The sequence below is a fragment of the Choloepus didactylus genome, chromosome 17 (assembly GCF_015220235.1).
Source record: "Choloepus didactylus isolate mChoDid1 chromosome 17, mChoDid1.pri, whole genome shotgun sequence".
Taxonomy (NCBI): Eukaryota; Metazoa; Chordata; class Mammalia; order Pilosa; family Megalonychidae; genus Choloepus; species Choloepus didactylus.
Window position 1 is genome coordinate 6,695,154 of NC_051323.1, and position 26,567 is coordinate 6,721,720.

Genomic DNA, 26,567 nt, shown 5'->3' on the forward strand with positions numbered 1-26,567 from the left:
CTGTGGGACACCATCATACATACCAATATACACATTGTGGGAGTCCCAGAAGGGGAAGACACAAAGGGGCAGAGAGAATATTCAAATAATGGCTGAAAACTCCCCAAATTTAACAAAAGACATGAATATACACATCCAAGATGTTCAATGAACTCCAAACAAGAGAAACTCAAATAGACCCATTTTGCATCTTGTTATAATCAAACTGTCAAATGCCAAAGATAAAGAGAGAAGCCTGAAAGCTGCAAGAGAGAAGCAACATGTCACATACAAGGGAGCCTCGATAAGATTAAGTACCGATTTCTCAGCAGAAACCATGGAGGCAAGAAGGCAGTGGGAAGACATATTTAAAGTGCTGAAAGCAAAAAATTGCCAACCAAGAATTCTCTATCCAGCAAAACTGTCTTTCAAAAATGAGGACAGATTAACACACTCCCAGATAAACAAAAGCTGAGAGACTTCGTCACCACTAGACCGGCCCTACAAGAAATGCTAGAGAGTCCTGCAGGTTGAAAGGAAAGGACACTAGACAATTGACTGAAGCAACGTGAAGAAATAAAGATCTCCAGCAAAGATAACGACACGGGTAAATATAGTATCAGTACTACTGAATTTTTGGTTTGTAACTCCACTTTTTACTCCCTACAGGATCTAAACGGCAAACATATAAATTGTAATGATGTATCTATGACAAGAACTATATAAAGGTGGGAGGGAAACAGGTGTTAAGGGACATTGTGTGTGTGCTAATACTATTAATAGGTTAAGTTGGTATCAAAGAAAGATTGTTATAGATTTAGGTTATTAAATTTAAGCCTATGGTAATCACAAAGAAAATATCCAAGAAGATGCAAACTTAGAAACACAGAAAGCCAAGTATAAGTTACCAGGGGTGGAGGGCAGGGAAAATGAGGAGTCAATGCAAAATGAGTTGAGCCTAGGACTTAAAAAATGATCGTAAAGTACAACTCAGCCATTTTTAGTACATTCAGACTTGTGCATCCAGCAGTTTTTTGTTTTTGTTTTTGTTTTTAATCTTCCAATGCAATTTTGTTGGGACGTGTTCACATACCATGTGATCCACCCAAAGTGTGCAGTCAGTGGCTCACAGTATCATCATATGGTTGTACGTTCATCACCATAGTCAATTTTAGAACATTTGCATTACTCCAGAAAAAGAAATGAAAATGGAAAGGAAAACCCAAAACATCCCATACCTATTATCTCCCCATTATTATTTATTAAAAAAAAAAATGAGTGTAGGGTTTCTGTTTGGGGTGAAGGGAAAGTTCTAGTCATGGAAGGTGGTAAGGTACTGACACGTAAATGTGATTAATCTCATTAAACGCACTATGCTTGGTACACATTGGGATGGAAAGAATTATGTTTTATATGTTTCTACAATTAAAAAATATATATAAGAGAAAGACGCTTAGAGAGAAAACACCCAGAGACATTTTGGAGAAAGACATTTTGAAACCAGAACTCAGGAAAAGGATCAGCAGACATCAGCATGTGCCTTCCCATGTGACAGAGGAACCCCAGATGCCATGAGCCTTTCTTCAGTGAAGGTATCCTCTTGCGGATCCCTTAGTTTGGACACCTTTATGGCCTTACAACTGTAAATTTTTAACCTAATACACCCCCTTTGTAAAAGCCAATCCAGAATGTAAGATGGCGGCATAGATTGGAGTGGAAGCTAGTTATTTCCCCTGGAACAACTAATAAAAAACCAGGAACAATTAGTAAATAATCCAGAATAACCGCAGGGGGACAAACATGACCATCCACTCATCGTACACCAACCTGAATTGGGAAGAATGCCTGAGATCACAGCATAAAATCTGTAAGTAAAAACTGCAGATCCAAGCTGGGAGACCCCCCCCCCCCCACAGCCCGAGCTGCAAAGCCTCGTGGTGCTAGAGAGAAGCTCTCTCCCAGCAAGCAAATATAGCTCAGCTGAGCTCCAACTGGGGTTTTAATTAGCGAGTGTGAACTGCTTACTACGAACTATGACCTTGGAGAGCCGGAATGTGACCACAGACTAGCCCTGAACGGGACTTTCTGTCCCTGCTTCAACTCAGTGGAGAAAGCTTCAGCCATTTTCAGTTCCCAGTGCTCTGACCCAGACAAGGGTGGAGATAGTATAGGCAGAGAGACCACTGAAATGCTAATGACCTCTCCCTAGGGGGTCTATCTTCTCTAAGAGGAAAGGGGTGGGGCCCAGCTCTACTACCTGCCTTTCATTCAGAACCAGACCCCAGAGCCTGGGGGAAAACAGCCATAGGCCACACCTCCTTACACCAGTCTGGAATTACAGGCTGACAGGTGCCACCTGCTGGGCAGAAAAGCACAGTGACCTGAGGCATCACAGGGTGTACCAATTTTCTAAGACACACCCTCCAGGAAATTGGATACTGAATATTTCTTCCTTCTGGGATCTGAGCCCATTCTGGTCTGGGAAAACCTGATTGGGGTAACCAAGGAAACCATGCCCAGACAACAGAAAACAACAACCTACACTAAGAAAAATGAAGTTATGGCCCAGTCAAAGGAACAAACTTACACTTCAACTGAGATACAGGAATTTAAACAACTAATACTAAGTCAATTCAAAAAGTTTAGGAAAGATATGGCGAAAGAGCTGAACCGTATAATGAAAACACTGAGCGTACATAAGGTAGAAATTGAAAGTTCGAAAAACCAACTGGCAGAATCTATGGAAATGAAAGGCACAACACAAGAAATGAAAGACACAATGGAAACATACAACAACAGATCTCAAGAGGCAGAAGAAAACACTCAGGAACTGGAGAACAAGGTACCTGAAAGCCTACAGACAAAAGAACAGATAAAGAAAAGAATGGAAAAATATGAGCAACATCTCTGGGATCTTAAGCACAAAACGAAACGCAAGAATTTATGTATCACTGGTGTCCCAGAAGGAGAAGAGAAGGGAAAAGGGGCACAAGCAATAATAGGGGAAATAATCAATGAAAATTTCCCATCTCTTATAAAAGACATAAAATTACGGATCCAAGAAGCACAGCGTAACCCAAACAGAATAGATCTGAATAGGCCTATGCCAAGACACTTAATCATCAGATTATCAAACGTCAAAGATAAAGAGAGAATCCTGAAAGCAGCAAGAAAAAAGCAATCCATCACATACAAAGGAAGCTTGATAAGACTGTGCGGATTTCCCAGTAGAAACCATGGAGGCAAGAAGGAAGTGGGGTGATATATTTAAGATACTGAAAGAGAAAAACCACCAACCAAAACTCCTATATCCGGCAAAACTGTCCTTCAAATATGAGGGAGAGCTTAAAATATTCTCTGACAAACAGACAATGGCAGAGTTTGTGAACAAGATACCTGCTCTACAGGAAACACTAAAGGAAGCACTGCAGACAGAAAGGAAAAGAAAGGAGGGAGAGTTTTGGAAAACAGTTTTAGGAGATAGTAGCACAGCAATGTAAGTACACTGAACAAAGACGACTGTGAATATGGTTGAAAGAGGAAGGCTGGGAGCATGTGGGACACCACAACAAAAGACGAACGATAAAGACTGGGACTGTGTAACTCAGGGAAACCTAGGGTGCTGAACAATTGTAATAAAAGGTACAAATATGTTTTTACATGAGGTAGAACAAATGAATATCAACATTGTAAAGTAGTTAAAAATAGGGTGGGATTTGGGGGGTAAATACAATCAATGCAAACTAGAGACTATAATTAACAGAAACATTGTATTATGCTTCCTTTAACATAACAAAGGCAATATACCAAACATAAATACATATGGGGGGACATAGAGGAAGGATATGGGATTCCTGGCATTGGTGATGTTGTCTGACTCTTTATTCTACTTTAGGTTAAGGCTCTCTTTCCTTTTGTCACTTTCTAGCTATCAAGTTTGGTTTTTTGTTTGTTTGTTTTTCTTTCTCTTTTCTTTTTCTTTTGCTTCTGCCTTCTTTGACTCTTCCTCCATCTTTGTGGAAGAAATGGAGATGTCCTCATATAGATAGTGGCGATGGTGCTGAATACATAAATAAGTGATTATACAGGGAACCAATGATTGCTTAGGATGGAATGTATTGTGTATGAACAAAACCTTCTTAAAAGAAATAGGTTGATGAAGAAACCTTGAGGGCACTGTATTGAGTGAAATAAGACAGACACATAGGGACAAATATTGCAGTGTCTCAATGATATGAACTAATTATAATACATAAACTCATAGACATGAAATATAAGTTACCAGGATATAGAACAAGGCTAAAGAATGGTGAGCGGTTGCTTCTTATGAGCAGAATGTTCAACTAGGGTGAACTTAGACGTTTGGAAATGGACAGGGGTGATGGTAGCATGTTGTGAGAATAACTAACAGTGCTGAAAGGTGTGTGAAAGTGGTGGAAAGGGTAAGTTCAGAGTCACATATGTCATCAGAAGGAAAGTCGGAGGTGAAAAGATGGGAATGTATAAAACAGTGAATCTTGTGGTGGACAATGTCCGTGATTTAACTATACAAATATCAGAAATCTCTCTCACAAACTAGAACAAATGTATGACACTATAACTAGAAGTTAATAATAGAAAGGCATATAGGGAAAAAATATATAACTTTTGCAAACTATATACTACAGTTAGTAGTATTTTAACATTCTTTCATCAACGGTAACAAATGTACTATACCAATACTATGAGTCAATAATGGAGGGGGGTGTGGTGAGGTGTATAGGAGGATCTGAGTTTCCTTTTTTTTTTCATCTTTATTTCTTTTCTGGAGTAATGAAAATGCTCTAAAAATTGAAAAAAAATTAATTGTGTTGTTGGATGCACAGCTGTATGATGGTACCATGGGCAACTGATTGTGCACTTTGGATCTTTGGATAGTTGTATGGTATGTGAACAATCTCAATAAAATATATATATATATATATGAGTAACTAAAGAGATAACAACAGTTAAATGCAAAACATAATAATAGATGGATCTAAGAATGGAGGCGAAAAGGCTCAAAAGGACATTATTAATCTCAATAAAATGAATTTAAAAAAGGACATTATTAGGACCAAAGAAAAAAACTGGAATATAGAAGGTGAGCTTCATATCAATGTTAACTTTCTTTAACTTGATAATGCACTTTAGGTGATTATAATAGTGACTATCCTTGCTCATAGGAAATGTACGTGGAAGTATTATGTGTTCAAGGAGTATGACGTGTGCAACCTGCTCTCAAATGTTCAGAAGATAGACAGATGGATATAGATTGATGGACAGATGAAAAGAGTGATAAGAGTGACTCAGCAAAGGTGGCAAAATGTTTAAATTGGTAGATCTGGGCTTCTGGGGGAGTGGGGGTATGTTGGAGTTCTCTGTATGAAGTCTGTATTATTTTTGCAACTGTCCTGTAAGTTTGAAACTATTTCAAAATAAAAAAAAGTAAAAACATTAAGAAAACAAAAAGGACTCAGGAATCACATTGAAGAGGCTACCACTGAGAAAAATTGACAATTTTAGGATGAATAAGGATAATAATTGGAAATGGATCAAAATACAGCAAATAAGTTTAAATCCATGGGTTCAAAATAAAACCAAAAAATAAAAATAATTGGTCTCCTTTGGAGGGCAATAGGAAGCCAACTGAAAAGCGGTAAATAAATGGGGAAAAAAAATTAAACATTTCAGCTGCCTTTCCCAAATGATCTAGAGCAGAGTCAGCAAGTTTTTCTACAAAGAGCCAGACAGTAAACCATTTTGATTCTGTGGTAGTTCACACATGCTCTCTACTGCCAACTACTCAACTCTGCCCCTGTAATGCAAAAGAAGTCACAGACAATTGCCAATGAATGAGCCTGTGTGGGTTCTAATAAAACTTCATTTACAAAAATGGGTGGCAGGTTGGATTTGGCCTTGGGCTGCAGTTTGACGACCTCTGATCTAGAATAACTAAAGAGTTGATGAAGGGTAGTGTCTCTTTTTAAAACTATTACAGCCGAAAGATGGGGGAAGGAATGATACAAATAGACTTCCACTCCCTTTTGAAACTTCTAATGAAATCAAGTATCTGGACATCAGTCACATCACAAAGAGACAACCAGACATGGAGCACCTGCCAATGAAAGACCCCAACATCTATGAAGCATTCTTGTAAAAATAAACAGATAGATAAAGGGATAGACAGATAACCCCAAGGCTTAATCAAGCTTCTAGATTTAACTAACAGTTCCTAAGAACTGCAGGGGACAGAAAACATGTTGCATTCAACAAAATCCAGACTGAGAAACTCCAAGGAGTCATCAAGATAAAAACCTAATTAAGACATTCTTTACAGCCTATGAAGAGTGCAGAGCAGAAAGTCAACTTTGCTATCTCAGTATTTCACAAAAGGCACCCTGACAAAATCATATACCATTAACACCCTCGGTAAATCATTTCTGATCCACACATCAAAAATCTCTACAAATTATGAAGAGTCAGAACAAAATGGTCAAAAAATATTTTACTCCTTCATCTTATTTACTAATCTCAAATGTGCTTTATAGGGAATAGAAACAATCTTAGCAATTTACAAGCTGAGAAATTATTGTTCTTGCTCTACAATGTCACATTTTAAATTCTGACCATTGCCATTTAGTAACCACTGCAGAAACTGTCTCTGGCAAGGATCATCAATGGATGAAAGTCTGATGGGAAGCAAGACATATACATAGTCTCAGACATATACATAGTCTCAAAGTATCTCTCCACCAGATACATATTCATTACAAAGAGGAAAAATAGTAACATTCATGGAGAAACCTGACAGAGGACCTTAATCAAGTGATGAAAATCAACCTGTATTGGAAAAACTAGATGGTGTGCTAAGAAAAATGGTTTCACCTATGTAGTATTCCTGCCCCAAATGTAAAACCTAAATCTATTCACAAGGAGACTGGAAAAAAAAATTCAAGGTCGCCTTACGAAATGGACAAATAGCTTGTATTCTTCAAAAAGTCAAGAACACAAAAGACAAAGACAGACTGAAGGAGACTAAAGAGACAACTAAATGTAACCTGTGACCTTGAACTGGACTTTAGACCCCCCCAAAAAGTTTTTTTTTAGCATTTTTCTTTGCTATGAGACAAGTGACAAAAGACATTCACTAGACAATTGGCAAAATTTGCATAAGGTCCATAAGTGAGGCAGTAGACTGTTTCCATGTTAATTTCCTGATTTGAGCAACTTGTTTTTTGGTGAATGTCCTTGTTTTTAGGAAATAAACACAAAACTATCTAGGAGCAAAGGGGCATGCCTGCAACTTTCTCTCAAATGGTTTGGAAAAAGTTATAGAAAGAAGTATAAAGCAAATGTAAAATGTTAACATTTAGGGAAATTTGGAAAGTTTTTGGGAATTCTTTGTACTATTTTTGCATCTTTTCTGTGTCTGAAATTATTCCCAACTAAAAAGCATACACACACACACATACACATACACACCCCTATCCTGAGGTTATTCGATTAAGAACTCACACAAAATTGACAATTATGTTAAAGTGGTATGTAGCTTTTTACAAAGGAAATTGACAACCATGTAAACTGACAGCTTGCACTAAGTACTAGAATTGACATACTTATCACTTCTGCTTAAGCATTTCTGACTTCTCCCCTAACTGTACCACTTACTCATTTACTACAAAAATATTTTTAAAAATCACTGCAGGAAATTACTCACTTGTCAAAATATTGATTAAACTTTTTGATCACTAAATATTTTAAGTTACAATCAAAATACACATTATTTTGATAAAACTTCTCATTTCTTTTTATATTCCAGAGACTCACTTTCTGATGAGGATAGTCAGTTTGGGCCTTGGACAAATCCTAATTTTAAAACTCAGTCCATTCAGTCACAATGTTAATTCATTGCCCCTGAATGTACCCTTCCCATTTTGCTGTAGAGCACTCTGGGGTACTGGGGCACAGAGCCAGTCCGAGGCCACGGCCAGGCTGGGGTTCGAGGCCAGGAAGACTGAGGCCAGAACCCCAGTCCTGAACCCCCAGCAATAAGGTCTCGTGAAAAAAAAGAGTGGCCTAATGAGAAGTCTGGTGGAAGGGGTGAGGGGTAGGAAATAGATTAGATGGAGCTACAGAGCCAGAAAAGCAAAGAGAGTTTAAGATAGCAATTAATGCCATCTCAGAAAGTGTAAATTGACCTGCCACTAAAGCTTTCGCTTCACCCCAGGCAGAAGCAGCAACTAAAGCATCTTCTGAGTGAAAGGGCTGTAAAGGCCACTGAAACGAGTGAACGCAGAAAGATGTTATCCCTCTTCACTTGTGCACACTATTTCTTTGTATCTTGCTGCAAATGGCATTCTCGGCATTAACTTGGTTGCCAACTTCCACCGGAGGGAACTTGTAGCATCTTGGAATCAGACCATCCAAGGCTGGAACCCTGGCCCCATCCCCTTCTAGAGAGGTGACCCCAGACCCTTCCCTCATCTCAGCCTTGACTTCCTTGTGGGTAAAACAGAGATTATAATATTACAATATCAGATGTGGCAACAGCTGAACACAGTGTGATCTAGTGCCCTGAGATACAGATGTTTTTTAATATTGATGTTTAAATATTGACACTGTCAACATTCAAGAAACGTCTGTGAATCATTGTCCTGGGTTACATGTTTTTTTTTTAAAGAGCTGTTTCAGACAAAAAAGTATTTTTGGAGTGCCTTGTCCTGCAGCACTGCTCTCTGGCTGGCTGGAGACTTCCTGAACAGCGTAGAGGGTAAAACTCATCTGCATCCTGCTTCCATCACCCATAAGCGTTTGGCTTTGGCCAAGTCAACAGTCTCCTGGAGCTCGTGCACTGTGCATGTGTGTGAGCTGGATGGTCCCTTCCAGCCCAGAGGGCTCCCGTATCCGGTCCTTGCACAAGAACCAAGGGAGGAACATCCACCCCATCCCTAGAAGGCACGTATTTCAAATCCAATGGCTTTAGTGACCCTCATATATCATTTTTGGAATTTACAGGGGAGGGTGCAGTTCCAAATGTCAGAAACCACTCCAGCCAACAAATCTGGACTTCCACCGGAGGGAAATTGTAGCATCTTGGAAATCAGACCCCAAGCTGATCAAAGATGGTTCAACTTTTCATGTGATTTGTTCCTACTTCTTTGTTTTTCTTCCTTAACAGATCCATCTGTTTCTTAATCACAGCTACCATCTCTCATATTTACACTTTTCTGTTTTTCCGCACATTTTCTATAGACATGCCTACAAATGGTGGCCCATTCAGTTGTTGAGATAAGAAAATTCATCTCACTGAGGCTTAGTGGCTTGCAACATCCTGTTCTCTAGAAAGGCTTAGCTAGTCGCGCAACCTCCCCAGAAGAAAGCCTCCTAGGAAGAGGCTTAGGGGGCCCTAAGGCTCTGCCCAGCTTCTATAAACCACACTCGGAAGCCCTCCTCATCAATCTTCCCACCATGCTTCCATTTTCAAAAAGAGACCGTCTGGAAGGTAATTTGGGAACTGAAGGAAAAAACACTGAATTACTTGATTCCTAATTTCCTATCTCTACTTACACACACACACACACACACACACACACACACACACACACACACACACGGAAAAGCCTGGGGAAGGAAAGAAGACTAAGGCAGTCTCTGCAATTCCCAAAATAATCCCCTCTAAATGTGTGGAATGTATTTATTTGTCAATTCATGCTGAAATAATCTTTTATAGATGATCGGAACCGATTTTTAATTTATTGAGAGCTTAGAGAAAGCAACCGATTTGCAAAATATTCAATTAAATGAACCCTAAGGGAATAGTATTTGCACACGTGGTTCACCAGTTTGTCTGTTGACCAAAACTGTGTTGTAATCCAAATGCAGGGAGAGTAGAGTTAACTCCTCCACCTTCTTCCACGCAAAGACACACTTGGTATTCTGATTTTAACAAGATAAAACACTCGGTTCCCAATTTCCCAAAAGTGCAGGGTAACAGGTGATGGTGGAGTTCCGGGGTCGCCCACTAAAGGTTTTCAAACTCCTCCGAGTGTGATCTCGTGGCTCAACGTCAACCTCAGCCACTCACACACAGTTTATTCAACCGGTGATTTGGGACAGTACATTCGCAGGTCCGATTTGAGAAGTCAAGAACGAATCTACCCACCCGCCACCACCCTAACTGCTAACTCACTAGTATTTTGAACTTGGAAACTAAGGTCAGCAGCCCTTCTCCCCGAGAGCAGGACCTAATTACATCCTACACTTCGGATAACCTACACGTTGGAGTCACGACCAAACTCAAATCTTGGCCCTGCCGATTACCGGCAGAGTGACCTTGAACAAGATACTTGACTTTCCACGGGTCTGTTCAAACAGCAGCAAAATGGGAATGAGAAGCATCTACTTCCGAGCAGGTCAGAAGCTAGGAAAAATATTAAGACTTTATTAGCCGTTGCCAAGAGGCTTTCCAAATGGTTGCAGCTATTTATGCCCTTCAAGAACAGCCAATAAAAGTGCCCATTTTACCCCACATTTTCCAGCGCTGAAAAGTCTTATTAAAAAACAAAACATTTGTAAATTTGGTAGGCCCAAAATGATTCCGGTCTTAATTAGCATTTTCTGACTACCCATGAGGTTGAACATGGTTTCAGTTATTTGGTAGCCATTTGTGGATTTTATGTTTATGCCGATTTTACGTTTAAGTTCTATTCTCAGGGTGAACACTTGGAATCATGTGCTTCCTCTCGAGTAGAAATGAAATGAATGAAATAGATGTTCAAAACCCTAGTAAGATTCCTAGTGTGGTGTGGTGTCACTTCCTGTCCTAAGGCCTCCAGGCAATCATCCCTTAGCACCTGAAATGCTAATTAATTGGCCTTCCAGGGCTTAATTATCACCAAAGTCCTGAGAAGGGCCATGTTTAGGAAAATATTTTTATGATTTTATTCTTAAAATGTGAAGCATTATTTCTAAACAGAAGGTTCATTTTCCTGTGAAAATTACAGGAATTATACAGATGATGTAAAGGCTTTAGGATTTTGAAATTTAATTTAGAACCTGAAAGGTATCTGTCAATTTAGGTAGCATGTGAGTCTCAGAAAAAAAAAGTGTTAAATGCCCAGGGTTGTTCAGTAGACAGCAACCACAGAAGTGTATAAAGAGAAAAAGATCTTGTTCCCTTCATTTCTGAATGCCAAGGTTTTGGAAACCACATTTATTTCCAATCTCCTAAATCCAATCCAGTTTGGGAGAAGATTATACAAAACATGGGACATATTAAGCCAAACCATTAAAAACGTCCTCCAAGAATACATTATTAGATTAGCCATTTTGGAACAATTTTCTACATGCTATTAAGCAGTCAGTCCTTCCCAGCCTCAAATACTCATTGCACCCCCATATCCAATCCCAACAAAAAAGTGAATTGCAAACAAGTTCTGTTTTGAATCCCATCTCTATTCCCTTTCAAAATCAGCCAGCTCCAAACAATAAAAGGAAAAATTTCCTAGGTGTGCCTAGCATTTCAGGTGATAAAGGATGATGACCTTGAATCAGTGCACAAATGTTTCATTATTTAATACGTAGTTAAAAGGCTCCCAACGTATTCAGCTTTATAATGGGGCACAGAGGAAGGGTCTGTAGACTTCCTGCTGCAGACATAATTTCAGGACCCCCATTCCGGCCAACTTGCTGTTTTACTAAGAAAATCGAAGTCATCTAGCTGCCCAATGCACACTCCCCTCAGTTTCTGCTAACTCTGCTTCTGTATTTTTCTACATACCCACCTTCAACTCTTTGGGCTAGTCTATAAGACTGGAAGAACACAGCCTTCCATAGAGCATCCTCCATCAATGAAATACGAAGACTGCCTTCTCCCTAAAGCTCTCCACCTTATCTCTTCTTTTTCATATCTCCTTCCCCATTCATCTGCAATCCTGCCTTATCGCCCCGCTCCAATACCCTACACATACTTTTTCCAAAGCCCTTTCCTTCCCTCTTCTTTCCACAGCCAAATTTCTTCAACAGGGTATCTGGCATTGGGTTTTCCAACATCTTGCAGATGACAGCAGACAGAAAGTAAAAATATAGACGGTAAAAAGGGGTGGAGAGCAGAGGCTGCTTGCACTGTGGGAATCTGGTCCGGGGCTCTGATGGAGGAGTGAGCAGATGGGACAACCTGCAGCTCATGCCTCGGCACCCATGTTGGGGAGCACGGTGCTGAGCTACCTCCGACTCCCCACCTCCATTGCCACCACGTGTCTGCAACGCTTCTCTCTGTGGGCTCCAATAACTTCCTAACTGCTAAATTCTCGCAGTTCCTCTAGACTCCTCAATCTTCTGGTCCCCTCTCTTTCTGTGCCATTTAAGCAGTACCTAAGCTCTCTTCCGATCCTGCCAAGTGTTCCTTTCCAACCTCCTTTTGTGATTTCTCTCCTCACACCAGGCATCTTCCCACCTTCATCTCTTGCTCCCTTGAAAACAGCATCCACTTGCCGCCGTTTCAACTCTTCCCTCAAACCCAGTGGATCTTCAATGAACTCAGCAGCTCCTCCGAATGAGAGCCTAACTCCGTGGGCTCTGTTATTCTCTAAAGATTCAGTGAGCACCTACCCAGCACTGGGAGGCAAAGATGCACGTCATTCTCCCTGGCCACCCAGGCTCAGACACCGGGAGTCAGCCATGACATTGTCCACGTTCTGTCCCCAACTCCCCCACCCCACAGATTCAGGCACCCGTCCCAGTCTCTCCTATCCCACCCCTCCTAAGGCCTTTTCACCTCACACCTGGACTCCTGTGAGCCTCCTAAATGTTCTAGCTCCTTCCAGGTTCTCTCCCTCCAATCTCCTCTGTGTGGTGCAACACCATCTTTCTAAGCCCAAGTGCCATCACTTCCCAGCATGAACTTTTTTTTTTTTTTTTAATCATCATTTTATTAAGATATATTCACATACCACGCAGTCATACAAAACAAATTGTACTTTCGATTGTTTACAGTACCATTACATAGTTGTACATTCATCACCTAAATCAATCCCTGACACCTTCATTAGCACACACACAAAAATAACAAGAATAATAATTAGAGTGAAAAAGAGCAATTGAAGTAAAAAAGAACACTAGGTACCTTTGTCTGTTTGTTTGCTTCCCCTACTTTTCTACACATCCATCCATAAACTAGACAAAGTGGAGTTTGGTCCTTATGGCATTCCCAATCCCACTGTCACCCCTCATAAGCTACATTTTATACAACTGTCTTCGAGATTCATGGGTTCTGGGTTGTAGTTTAATAGTTTCAGGTATCCACCACCAGCTACCCCAATTCTTTAGAACCTAAAAAGGTTGTCTAAAGTGTGCGTAAGAGTGCCCACCAGAGTGATCTCTCGGCTCGTTTTGGAATCTCTCTGCCACTGAAGCTTATTTCATTTCCTTTCACATCCCCCTTTTGGTCAAGAAGATGTTCTCCATCCCACGATGCCGGGTCTACATTCCTCCCCGGGAGTCATATTCCACGTTGCCAGGGAGATTCACTTCCCTGGGTGTCTGATCCCACGTAGGGGGGAGGGCAGTGATTTCACCTTTCAAGTTGGCTTAGCCAGAGAGAGAGGGCCACATCTGAGCAACAAAGAGGCATTCAGGAGGAGACTCTTAGGCACAAATGCAGGGAGGCCTAGCCTCTCCTTTGCAGCAACCGTCTTCCCAAGGGTAAAACTTATGGTAGAGGGCTCAACCCATCAAACCACCAGTCCCCTATGTCTGTGGTCATGTTAGCGACCATGGAGGTGGGGTAGGCGAATACCCCTGCATTCTCCACAGGCTCCTCAAGGGGGCACTACATCTTTTTTTTTTTTTTTCCTTGTTTGTCTTTTTTCTTTCTTTTTTTTTTTTTAACTTTCCCTTCTTTTTTCAAATCAACTGTATGAAAAAAAAAGTTAAAAAGAAAACAAACATACAATAAAAGAACATTTCAAGAGACCATAACAAGGGAGTAAGAAAAAGACAACTAACCTAAGATAACTGCTTAACTTCCAACATGTTCCTACTTTACCCCAAGAAAGTTACATAATATAGCAACATTTCAGTGAACTTGTTCCTACTACATCCATCAGAAATTAACAGACCATAGTCATTCTGGCATCCCCAGAACGTTAAATAGCTTATCTGTTCTTCTTGGATTATTGTTCCCCCTTCCTTAATTGCTCTCTACTTGCTAGTTCCCCTACATTCTACATTATAAACCATTTGTTTTACATTTTCAAAGTTCACATTAGTGGTAGCATATAATATTTCTCTTTTGTGCCTGGCTTATTTCGCTCAGCATTATGTCTTCAAGGCTCATCCATGTTGTCATATGTTTCACCAGATCGTTCCTTCTTACTGCCGCGTAGTATTCCATCGTGTGTATATACCACATTTTATTTATCCACTCATCTGTTGAAGGACATTGGGTTGTTTCCATCTCTTGGCAATTGTGAATAATGCTGCTATGAATATTGGCGTGCAGATATCTGTTCGTGTCACTGCTTTCCGATCTTCCGGGTATATACCGAAGAAGTGCAATCGCTGGATCGAATGGTAGCTCTATATCTAGTTTTCTAAGGAACTGCCAGACTGACTTCCAGAGTGGCTGAACCATTATACAGTCCCACCAACAGTGAATAAGAGTTCCAATTTCTCCACATCCCCTCCAGCATTTGTAGTTTCCTGTTTGTTTAATGGCAGCCATTCTAACCGGTGTTAGATGGTATCTCATTGTGGTCTTAATTTGCATCTCTCTAATAGCTAGTGAAGCTGAACATTTTTTCATGTGTTTCTTGGCCATTTGTATTTCCTCTTCAGAGAACTGTCTTTTCATATCTTTTGCCCATTTTATAATTGGGCTGTCTGTACTATTGTCATTGAGTTGTAGGATTTCTTTGTATATGCAAGATATCAGTCTTTTGTCAGATACATGGTTTCCAAAATTTTTTCCCATTGAGTTGGCTGCCTCTTTACCTTTTTGAGAATTCCTTTGAGGTGCAGAAACTTCTAAGCTTGAGGAGTTCCCATTTATCTATTTTCTCTTTTGTTGCTTGTGCTTTGGGTGTAAAGTCTAGGAAGTGGCCTCCTAATACAAGGTCTTGAAGATGTTTTCCTACATTATCTTCTAGGAGTTTTATGTACTTTCTTTTATATTGAGATCTTTGGTCCATTTTGAGTTAATTTTTGTGTAGGGGGTGAGGTAGGGGTCCTCTTTCATTCTTTTGGATATGGATATCCAACTCTCCCAGCCCCATTTGTTGAAAAGACCATTATGGCTCAGTTCGGTGACTTTGGGGGCCTTATCAAAGATCAGTCGGCCATAGATCTGAGGGTCTATCTCTGAATTCTCAATTCGATTCATTGATCTATATGTCTATCTTTGTGCCAGTACCATGCTGTTTTGGCAACTGTGGCTTTATAATAAGCTTCAAAGTCAGGGAGTGTAAGTCCTCCCACTTCGTTTTTCTTTTTTAGAGTGTCTTTAGCAATTCGAGGCATCTTCCCTTTCCAAATAAATTTGATAACTAGCTTTTCCAAGTCTGCAAAGTAGGTTGTTGGAATTTTGATTGGGATTGCATTGAATCTGTAGATGAGTTTGGGTAGAATTGACATCTTAATGACATTTAGCCTTCCTATCCATGAACATGGAATATTTTTCCATCTTTTAAGGTCCCCTTCTATTTCTTTAGTAGAGTTATGTAGTTTTCTTTGTATAGGTCTTTTACATCTTTGGTTAAGTTTATTCCTAGGTACTTGATTTTTTTAGTTGCTATTGAAAATGGTATCTTTTTCTTGAGTGTCTCTTCAGTTTGTTCATTTCTAGCATATAGAAACATTACTGACTTATGTGCATTAATCTTGTATCCCGCTACTTTGCTAAATTTGTTTATTAGCTCTAGTAGCTGTATCGTTGATTTCTCAGGGTTTTCTAGATATAAGATCATATCATCTGCAAACAATGACAGTTTTACTTCTTCTTTTCCAATTTGGATGCCTTTTATTTCTTTGTCTTGCCGGATTGCCCTGGCTAGCACTTCCAGCACAATGTTGAATAACAGTGGTGACAGCGGGCATCCTTGTCTTGTTCCTGATCTTAGAGGGAAGGCTTTCAGTCTCTCACCATTGAGTACTATGCTGGCTGTGGGTTTTTCATATATGCTCTTTATCATGTTGAGGAAGTTTCCTTCAATTCCTACCTTTTGAAGTGTTTTTATCAAAAGGGATGTTGGATTTTGTCAAATGCTTTTTCAGCATCTATTGAGATGATCAATTGATTTTTCCCTTTTGAGTTTTTAATGTGTTGTAATACATTGATTGTTTTTCTTATGTTGAACCATCCTTGCATGCCTGGAATGAACCCCACTTGGTCATGGTGTATGATTTTTTTAATGTGTCTTTGGATTCGATTTGCAAGTATTTTGTTGAGGATTTTTGCATCTATATTCATTAGGAGATTGGCCGGTAGTTTTCCTTTTTTGTAGCATCTTTGCCTGGTTTTGGTATTAGATTGATGTTAGCTTCATAAAATGAGTTAGGTAGTGTTCCATTTTTTTCAATGTTTTGAAAGAGTTTGAGTAAGATTGGTGTCAGTTCTTTCTGGAAAGTTTGGTAGAAGTCCCCTGTGAAGCCATCTGGCCCTGGGCATTTATTTGTGGGAAGATTTTTGATGACTGATTGGATCTCTTTGCTTGTGATGGGTTGGTTGAGGTCTTCTATTTCTTCTCTGGTCAGTCTAGGTTGTTCATATGTTTCCAGGAAATTGTCCATTTCTTCTACATTATCCAGTTTGTTGCCATACAGTTGTTCATAATATCCTCTTATAATTTTTTTAATTTCTTCAGGATCTGCAGTTATGTCACCTTTTTCATTCATTATTTTGTTTATATGGGTCTTCTCTCTTTTTGATTTTGTCAGTCTAGCTAGGGGCTTGTCAATCTTGTTGATCTTCTCAAAGAACCAACTTTTGGTGATATTTATCCTTTCTATTGTTTTTTTGTTCTCTATGTCATTTATTTCTGCTTTAATCCTTGTTATTTCTTTTCTTGTACTTGGTTTAGGATTGGTTTGCTGTTCATTTTCTAGCTTCTTCAGTTGATCCATTAGTTCTTTGATTTTGGCTCTTTCTTCCTTTTTAATATATGCGTTTAGTGCTATAAATTTCCCCCTTAGCACTGCTTTTGCTGCATCCCATAGGTTTTGGTATGTTGTGTTCTCATTTTCATTCGTCTCTATATATTTAGCAATTTCTCTTGCTATTTCTTCTTTAACCCACTGATTGTTTAGGAGTGTGTTGTTTAACCTCCAGGTATTTGTGAATTTTCTAAGTCTCTGATGGTTATTGACTTCTAATTGTATTCCATTGTGGTCAGAGAATGTGCTTTGAATAATTTCAATCTTTTTAAATTTATTGAGGCTTGTTTTATGTCCCAGCATACGATCTATTCTGGAGAAAGTTCCGTGAGCACTAGAAAAGTATGTGTATCCTGGTGATTTGGGATGTAATGTCCTGTAGATGTCTGTTAAATCTAATTCATTTATCAGATTGTTTAGGTTTTCAATTTCCTTATTGGTCTTCTGTCTGGTTGATCTATCTATAGGAGAGAGTGATGTGTTGAAGTCTCCCACAATTATTGTGGAAACATCAATTGCTTCCTTTAGTTTTGCCAATGTTTCTCTCATGTATTTTGTGGCACCTTGATTGGGTGCATAGACATTTACGATTGTTATTTCTTCTTGCTGAATTGCCCCTTTTATTAGTATGTAGTGGCCTTCTTTGTCTCTCAAAACATCCCTGCATTTGAAGTCTATTTTATCTGAGATTAATATTGCTACACCTGCTTTCTTTGGCTGTAGCTTGCATGAAATATTTTTTTTCCATCCTTTCACTTTCAATTTCTTTGTGTCCCTGTGTCTAAGATGAGTCTCTTGTATGCAACCTATTGATGGTTCATTTTTTTTGATCCATTCTGCGAATCTATATCTTTTAATTGGGGAGTTTAATCCATTTACATTCAACGTTAAAACCGTGAAGGCATTTCTTGAATCGGCCATCTTATCCTTTGGATTATGTTTGCCATATTTTTCCCTCTCTCTATTAATATCCTTTATTGTACCCATACCGAATCTCTTTAGTACTGAACCTTTCTCCAAGTCTCTCTGTCCTGTCTTTGTTTCTCTGTCTGTAGGGCTCCCTTTAGTATCTCCAGTAGGGCAGGTCTCTTGTTAGCAAATTCTCTCAGCATTGTTTGTCTGTGAAAAATTTAAGCTCTCCCTCAAATTTGAAGGAGAGCTTTGCTGGATAAAGTATTCTTGGCTGGAAATTCCTCTCTCTCAGAATTTTAAATATATCGTGCCACTGCCTTCTCGCCTCCATGGTGGCTGCTGAGTAGTCACTACTTAGTCTTATGCTGTTTCTTTGTATGTGGTGAATTTGCTTTTCTCTTGCTGCTTTCAGAACTTGCCTCCTTCTCTTCTATGTTTGACAGTGTGATCAGTATATGTCTCGGAGTGGGTTTTTTTGGATTTATTCTATTTGGAGTTCGCTGAGCATTTATGATTTGTGTATTTATGTTGTTTAGAAGATTTGGGAAGTTTTCCCCAACAATTTCTTTGAATACTCTTCCTAGACCTTTACCCTTTTCTTCCCCTTCTGGGACACCAATGAGTCTTATATTCGGACGTTTCATATTATCTATCATATCCCTGAGGTCCATTCGAGTTTTTTCAATTTTTTTCCCCATTCTTTCTTTTATGCTTTTCATTTTCCATTCTGTCATCTTCCAGGTCACTGATTTGTTGTTCAACTTCCTCTAGTCCTTGTACTATAAGTGTCCAGAATCTTTTTAATTTGGTCAACAGTTTCTTTAATTTCCATAAGATCATCCATTTTTTTATTTAGTCTTGCAATGTCTTCTTTATGCTCTTCTAGGGTCTTCTTGATTTCCTTCATATCCCGTACTATGGTCTCATTGTTCATCTTTAGTTCTTTGAGTAGCTGCTCTAGTGTGTCTCTTCTGGTCTTTTGATTTGGGGTGCTTGGGCTTGGGTTATCCATATCGTCTGGTTTTTTCATATGCTTTATAATTTTCTGTTGTTTTTGGCCTCGTGGCATTTGCTGAACTTGATAGGGTTCTTTTAGGGTTTGTAGACCAGTTGAAGTCCTTATCTCTAATTTATCAGATCTACAGCTTCGTGGAGTACACTTTCTCTAACTGACCAGCAGGTGGCGTCCACGAGCCACCTGTTCTCCACAAGCCAGATCTCCCCTGCTTAGCCTTTTTGGTGAGTGGGGGAGTGAGTCTTGTGGGGCCCAATTGGTGTACCAAGCTTGCGTGTGCAGTTGGTGTTGCCTGCCCTGTATGTGGGGCGTGTTTCTGGGCAGTCGGGGAGGGGGGGTGGCCCTAACAATCAAATCTCCCTGATGATCCTAGAGTTTTAAAGCTACTGCAATAGTCTAATCCTTCAGTTCAGTCCTGCCACAGTTTGTCTCTGCCACTGACCCACAAGTCTTTGGTATTGGCGTGTGGCTCCTGAGACTTGCAAGTGGGCCCCTCTTCCAGGCTGTGCACCCCGGGTCCTCTGTTGAGGGATGACTGTGCTATGTCACAGGTGAGTGCCGTCCCCCCAGGGCAGTTCTGGGCTGCTGGGCTGGGTTGGGAGGCTCCCAGTCTGCTCAAATGATGGCTGAATGGGGCTCTGTTAATTCACACTGCTCCCCCTTCCCAGCTCTGGGACATTCAGCTGAGGTTGCAGGGAAGGCTAATGTCCACGCCCAGTTTTGTGGGTGTGTGCCTGTTATTTGAAGCACTTCGTCACACTGGGTTGTCTGGGGCAGCTCTGGGCTATGGGGCTGGCGATGGGCAGGAGTGTTTCCTGTCCACCAGGATGGTGGCTGTGAGCGGACACCCCCCTTTTCTTGGGAAGTTGTGTTGTTTAGTGAATTTTCTCAGCCACTGGATTATTGCCTTTTGTACTCAGAGCTCTCTTAGTTCTGCTCTTGACTTGACGTGTCCAAATTTCAATTCTTTGAAGCTTTCTGTATTGAGCTTCTTAGAGTAATTGTTTTAGAAAAAGCAAAAAGGATTTAAAAAAAAAAAACAAAAAAAAACGGCCCTCCTCAGAGATCTAATGGGTTATTGAAATGCTAATAGACAAAGCAACCAGGGCCATTAAGGAAAGGTGCACAGGGCAGAGAGATCAGCCTTGCTTCGGGATTTTTATATGCGCCTCAAGGCCTGATCTCCGCCGTTCCCCTTTCTGTGTTCACCAGAACTCCAAAAATCCTCTGCTTTTATTTTGGAGTTTTTCGTGTTGTTTTTTTTCTATGCCTGTCTCCTCTCTGCTGGGCTGGCTGCTCTCAGAGTCTCTGGTGTCTGGCCTCAGTCTATCTATGGTTGGAGTTTGAATCAGTAGAATGAGTTTCCGATAAGAGCAGCCACTGCAATTCTCCCTTCTCCTTCCCGGAGCTGACAGCCCCTCCTCCCCCGGGACTGAGCCTGGCAGGGAGGGGCGCGGGTCCCCTGGCCGCAAAAACTTACAGATTTCGCTGATCTCAGCAGTTCCACCGTTTTCATGAGTGTTGTATGAAGTATGCCCAAAGACAGATTGCTCTGTGGTGTCCAGTCCACGCAGTTCCTGGCTTTTTACCTACTTTCCTGGAGGAGTAACTAAAACATACAGCTCACCAGTCTGCCATCTTGCCCCGCCTCCTAGCATGAACTTTTGATGGCTCCCTGCCTCCTCTTCCAAAAAGGACAGATCCCTTCACGGGCATTCAAGATCTCCAAGGTTCTGGCCCCTTAAGCTTCCAGGCAAAGAGAATAAAGCTGTCTCACCCTGTTCCAGATTGCTAATGCTGCCAGAATGCGAAACACCAGAGATGGATTGGCTTTTATAAAGGGGGTTTATTTGGTTACACAGTTACAGTCTTAAGGCCATAAAGTGTCCAAGGTAACACATCAGCAATCGGGTACCTTCACTGGAGGATGGCCAATGGCGTCCAGAAAACCTCTGTCAGCTGGGAAGGCTCATGATTGGTGTCTGCTCTGTAGTTCTGTTTTCAAAATGGCTTTCTCCCAGGACATTCTTCTCTAGGCTGCAGTTCCTCAAAAAATATCACTCTTAGTTGCCCTTGGGGCATCTGTCCTCCCTTAGATTCTCCGGAGCAAAAGTCTGCTTTCAAAGGCCATCTCCAAAATGTCTCTGTAAGCTGTAGCTTCTCTCTCAGCTCCTGTATGTTCTTCAAAGTGTCCCTCTTGGCTGTAGCGAGCTCGCTCCTTCTGTCTGAGCTTATACAGTGCTCCAGTAAACTAATCAAGGCCCATTCTGAATGGGCGGGGCCACACCTCCATGGAAATTATCCAATCGGTTATCACCTACAGTTGGGTGGGTCACATTTCCATGGAAACATTCAATCAAAGAATTTCAATCTAATCAACATTTACACATCTGCCCACACAAGACTGCACCAAAGATAATGGCGTTTTGGGGGGACATAATACATTCAAACTGGCATATACCCCCAGGGTCCTGAACTTCTCTGCTTCCACATCTTTGCCCTCTCTACTTCCACTTCAAGAGGCAAGAGAAGGAGGGCTTTCACTTTTCACTTGATATACCTCTGTACTGATCTGATATTTAATAATCAACAAGAATTACTTTGAATTAAAGAACAACTACTTTCAAGGACTACTTTAAAACCACCTCTTCTACCTGCCTTCCTTGACCATCCCAGTCCAAAGGATTTTTTCCCTTTTTCTTAGTATGGAAACTCCTCTCTGGACTATTTTATTTTATTTTATTTTAACTAAATTCAGTTTCACTGAGATATATTCACATACCATACAGTCATCCATGGTGTACAATCAACTGTTCACAGTACCATCATATATATAGTTATGCATTCATCACCACAATCTATTTCTGAACATTTTCCTTACATCAGAAAGAATCAGAATAAGAATAAAAAATAAAAGTAAAAAAGAACACCCAAATCATCTCCCCCATCCCACCCTATTTTTCATTTATTTTTTGTCCCCATTTTTCTACTCATCCATCCAAACACTGGATAAAGGGAGTGCAATCCACAAGGTTTTCACAATCACACTTTCGCCCCTTGTAATCTACATTGTTATACAGTCATCTACAGGAGTTCTGGACCATTTTATTACCTCTTAACACAGACTTCCTATAGTAGGGGCTTGTGCAATTACTTCTTCCTAATTCAATTTTTAAATCCTTTAGGGCTAAGATTCGGTCTAATTCATCCTAATCTCTCACAGCCCCTTAGCCATGGCTCATGACAGGTTCTCAGATGAAGAGGTTGAGGAATTATGAATTAAGGATGCCAATCTCATCCTCAGCAAGTAAAAGTTGTCTTTAAATTGGAATGCCATTTTGGTAACAGATGGCGGTGATGGTAGCACAATATTGTGAACGTAATTAACGGCACTGAAATATATATATCTGAATGTGGTTAAAAGGGGAAATGTTAGGCTGTATATATGGTACTGAAACAAAAATTTTTTAAAAATTCTCTGAAACTGCACAACACAAACACTGAACCCTAAGTTAAGCCATGGACTATATACTTAATAGTACAATTATAGAAATGAGCTTTCATCAGTTTTAGCAAATGTACCAAACCATCGTAAGGTGTTAATAATAAGATGATATACGGGGATCCTGTATTTTATGCATGATTCTTCTACAAATCCACAATTTCTCTAATAGAAAAAAAATTAGAATGTAAGTAGGCTCTTCCCATCCTAGAAGATTTTCCAGTGGTCAATTCCTAAAATTTTCTTTTTATTCCATGACCTTTTGTATCTTTGCACATCACTGTAAATGTGGAACTTTGTTAAATGTTAAGGTTCTTTTTGTTTGGTGCTAGCCTACATTCTCCTCAAATAGAAACCTCAATGAAGATTGAGATCCATCGATAACTTTAAAAATTACAACAAAGTAACTCACATTCCCTGACAGACCCACCCACCCAAAGAAAAAAAAATGTCAGTTAAAACCCTTCCACATCACTAACCACCAAGTCTCATCCCAGAAATCTAAGTGCCGATATCTTAGCAATGCAGAACGAGCCTTCTCCAAAGCTCCATGTGAAAAGCTCTCATTAGACCCCAAGTTATACTTAGGAGAAAAATGAAACTAAAGCTATATTTAGCTGAAATGGTTTAGAAGAATTTTACCAAAAGCAAACCCTGATCTTACAAAAGAAAAGTTTTCCTTAGCTTTTACATACAATTCCTAAAAACAGACAATGTCTCTGTACGTAAACAGATTTGTGCTTTGCATCAGGGAAAAAACAGGAGAGACTGTGGGAAGCAGTGAGGCACAAACGACTTAAAACAGAACATGTGGGAGAAGTTCTGCGACTCCTCAGAAAATTACAAATAGAATGACCACATCACCCGGCAATTCCACTTCTAGGTATATGCCCAGAAGAAGCGAAAGCAAGGACATCAACAGACATTTGCACACGGATGTTCATAGCATCATTATTCACAATTGCCAAAAGATGGAAGCAATCCAAGTGTCCATGGATTAACAAAATGTGGTGCACACATACGATGGAATAATATTCGGTCATAAAAAGAAAGTGCCGATACATGGCACAACATGGATGAAACTTGAAGACATTATGATGGGTGAAATGGGCCAGAAACAAAAGGACAAATATTGTATGATCTCACTTATACGAAATGCCAAGGGTAAGCAAATTCATAGTCAGAAAGTAGATTACAGGTTACCAGGGGAGGGGTGGGAAGTGAAGAAAGGGAGCGTTATTGCTTATTGGGAACAGGTTCTATTGGGGGCGATCAAAAAAATTTTTGTTAATGGATGATGGTACAACAATATTGTGAAAATACTTAATATTACTGAGTTGTATATTTAAATAAGTGGGAAATTAAAAATAGGAAATTTTGTGTTGTAAATATGGTATCATTATTTTTTAAATGAAGGTATGTTATGGAAAAACTGTTTGTGATACATTGTTGTCCTAGGGAAAAAGTTATAAAAGAGTATGTAACAAATGATGCTACTTTTGTAAAATATATAAACATTTAACCATGCACAGAAAAGAGAAAGACAGATACTCACAAAATATTAACACAGGTACACTTAAGCTTTATGCACTTGACTACAGGTAAGCTATCTCAATTTTTAAGTTTTTAAAAAAACACAAAAATGCACACGTGGTTGAAAAGCAGCAGGTTTTGTTGAGATGGTCTGAGAAAACGTGAACCAACTTGGAACTTGAACTGCACAGCAGCTCTTAAATTCCTGAACTGCACACGAAATTCAGAGATTCCCTCACCAACTCTACCTGGAAGTGTTCTTTTCCAAAATGTCATTAGCCCTCCCACTGTGGTTGAGTTAGTTACCCTCCTCTCCAGCACTTTGTAGCTAGTGGAACGGCGTTCAAGCTTTTTTTTTTTTTTTTTTTGGCTTTTATTAGTCTTAAATTATTTTTACACTCACTTTCTTCTTCTCATATTTTCCTAACAAAATTCTAGTCAACTGGCACATGAGGTAGCTCGTGAAGGAATGTATAATTTTTTGAAAGGACCATATGAAATAGGGCATGATGGTTTGTAGCAATAAATCCTCTCTTCACAGGGCTACCGGGGGTTCCTGAGGGCTCCGGACAGGAATCAGTCACAGCTCAGAGGCTCAGCGCACACACGAGGTGAAGGGGACGGAGCTTCTGCACAAGCTTCTCTAAAGAGCCTCAAGGAAAGGCGTCTTTTCCCAGCATCCCGGCCGACCTAGAGCGGAGGGCACCCTGTTGCCCAGCAGCAATCATGCTGCCCACTTTCCAAGGGTCAGTTAACATCCTGAAAAACCTCCAACCAATCCCGGCCCGGGCTTCTGGCTCAGTGTTTCCAGAAATTGTTAGGGCAGCAGAGAACTGGGGTTACCCAATGTTATATCACATATAGCAAAGTTTAAGGGGTACAATTTAGAGTTGAAACAAGAAGAGTCCTAGATGCCAAAGAAAGACCAGATCATATATCCCAGGAACTCCCTTCCACCCTTCCAGAACCTTCTTCCTCCTCCCCCCTACCAACATTCATTTTCTCAGGCTGGGATTCCAACAAAGAACCACTTTGTGTACACCTAGATTTCCTACAGACAGAATTACATTAATTACATTAATATCATCACCCAGAAAAAGCATTACTCAACTCTATAGCCCAGAAAATCAAGTGCTCAAGTGTATCCTCATCCAAGGGCAGGGTCAAATTAACAGGTTCTACTGAGCTGATCAAACTGCAGGAAACTTCTCCAGTGTATCAATGAACTTTGTAACCCGGCAGACTTAACCCAAAGATAGGCACCGACAGGCTGGGGGGTTGAACTCATTTACAAGATGCAGGTCTGGGAGTGACATCCACCCTTATGAAGGCTCACAAAGAGTGTGAAGGTCCTGAGAGGCTAGAAAAGGGGATGGCAGTGGGGTCCAGGACAGGGAAGGGCTGCAGAGAAGAGCAGGAACAGGCGGAGGCAGGCGGAGGGGAAAGGCTGGCTTCCCCACGCAGGCCTGGCTCCAGAAATCAGGAATCCGTGGTATCAGCAAGAATCAGCATTTGCAAGTGCTTAGGCTTAAGAGTATGCAGAGGACAGCAGGAAGGGAGGGGGTTAACACAAAGTGGGAAAAGCTGTCCCACTCGGGCTCTTCCCAGCAGCAGCAGCAGATAGGCGAGAGGCAGTTGTCAGAGAAAACGCCCAGGATTTTGAACCTGAAAGGCTGGAAGGACCAAAGGCCCCCAAGAGAAACCGGGGGAAGGAGAAGGAAACAACTAATCATGTTTGGGACATTTCTGGTGACTTTATGCACACCAGGAGCTGGCTGGGGGCAGGCGCACAGATGCTAACGCCTCCCAGTCATCGGAATGGTAAATGGAAAACAAAATGAGACTTGGGTGCCATAACATCCCTCCCCCAAAGTTGCAGAAACGACCACATCTTTCAGAACTGAGCTGCATCTGCAGGCACGGGAGGCCATGAGCCGAGACAACATCAAGTTGCAGCAGCTTGTTTCGCACTTTTCCCTGCACCTTTTTCCTTTTAATATGGACGAAAAACAGCAACAACTAAAAGCCATCAGCTTTCACCTCAAAAGTCACATTTAGATTCTGAACTTTGTCAGATGCTCCCGCCCAGAAGGGACCCAAGCTGCGGGAGCCTACCCTGTTCTAAAGGTGCGGGCTGCGTGGTCCCCCGCCCTCGCGCTTCGCCGCGGTCCGCAGGCAGCCCCCTGCCCCGACACCCCACCTGGAAGGGAGAGCGCCCCCACCGACCATCGCTCCACAACAGCACCGAGCGTTTCTCCGGCGACCCTTTAGGACATCCTCGGCTTAGTGTGGGTTTGCTCCCGCCCGCTCCTAAAGTATCCCCCCACCCCCCCCACCCCCTAGTCCAGAAAGCCCGAGGGCACCGGGGAGCAGGGCGGGAAGCAAAGAGCTCCGCTCCGGTGCGCCTCGCGCCAGCAGGAGCAGCGCGCAGTGGACTGGCCCCTACTAGGTGGGCAC

General features: G+C 40.9%; 1 protein-coding gene across 1 annotated transcript in view; it reads right to left on the bottom strand.

Moving 5' to 3' along the window:
- TCF7L1 (transcription factor 7 like 1) overlaps nt 1-26,567 on the bottom strand; it is a 185,499-nt gene that overhangs the window by 157,116 nt on the left and 1,816 nt on the right. The window lies entirely within an intron of this gene.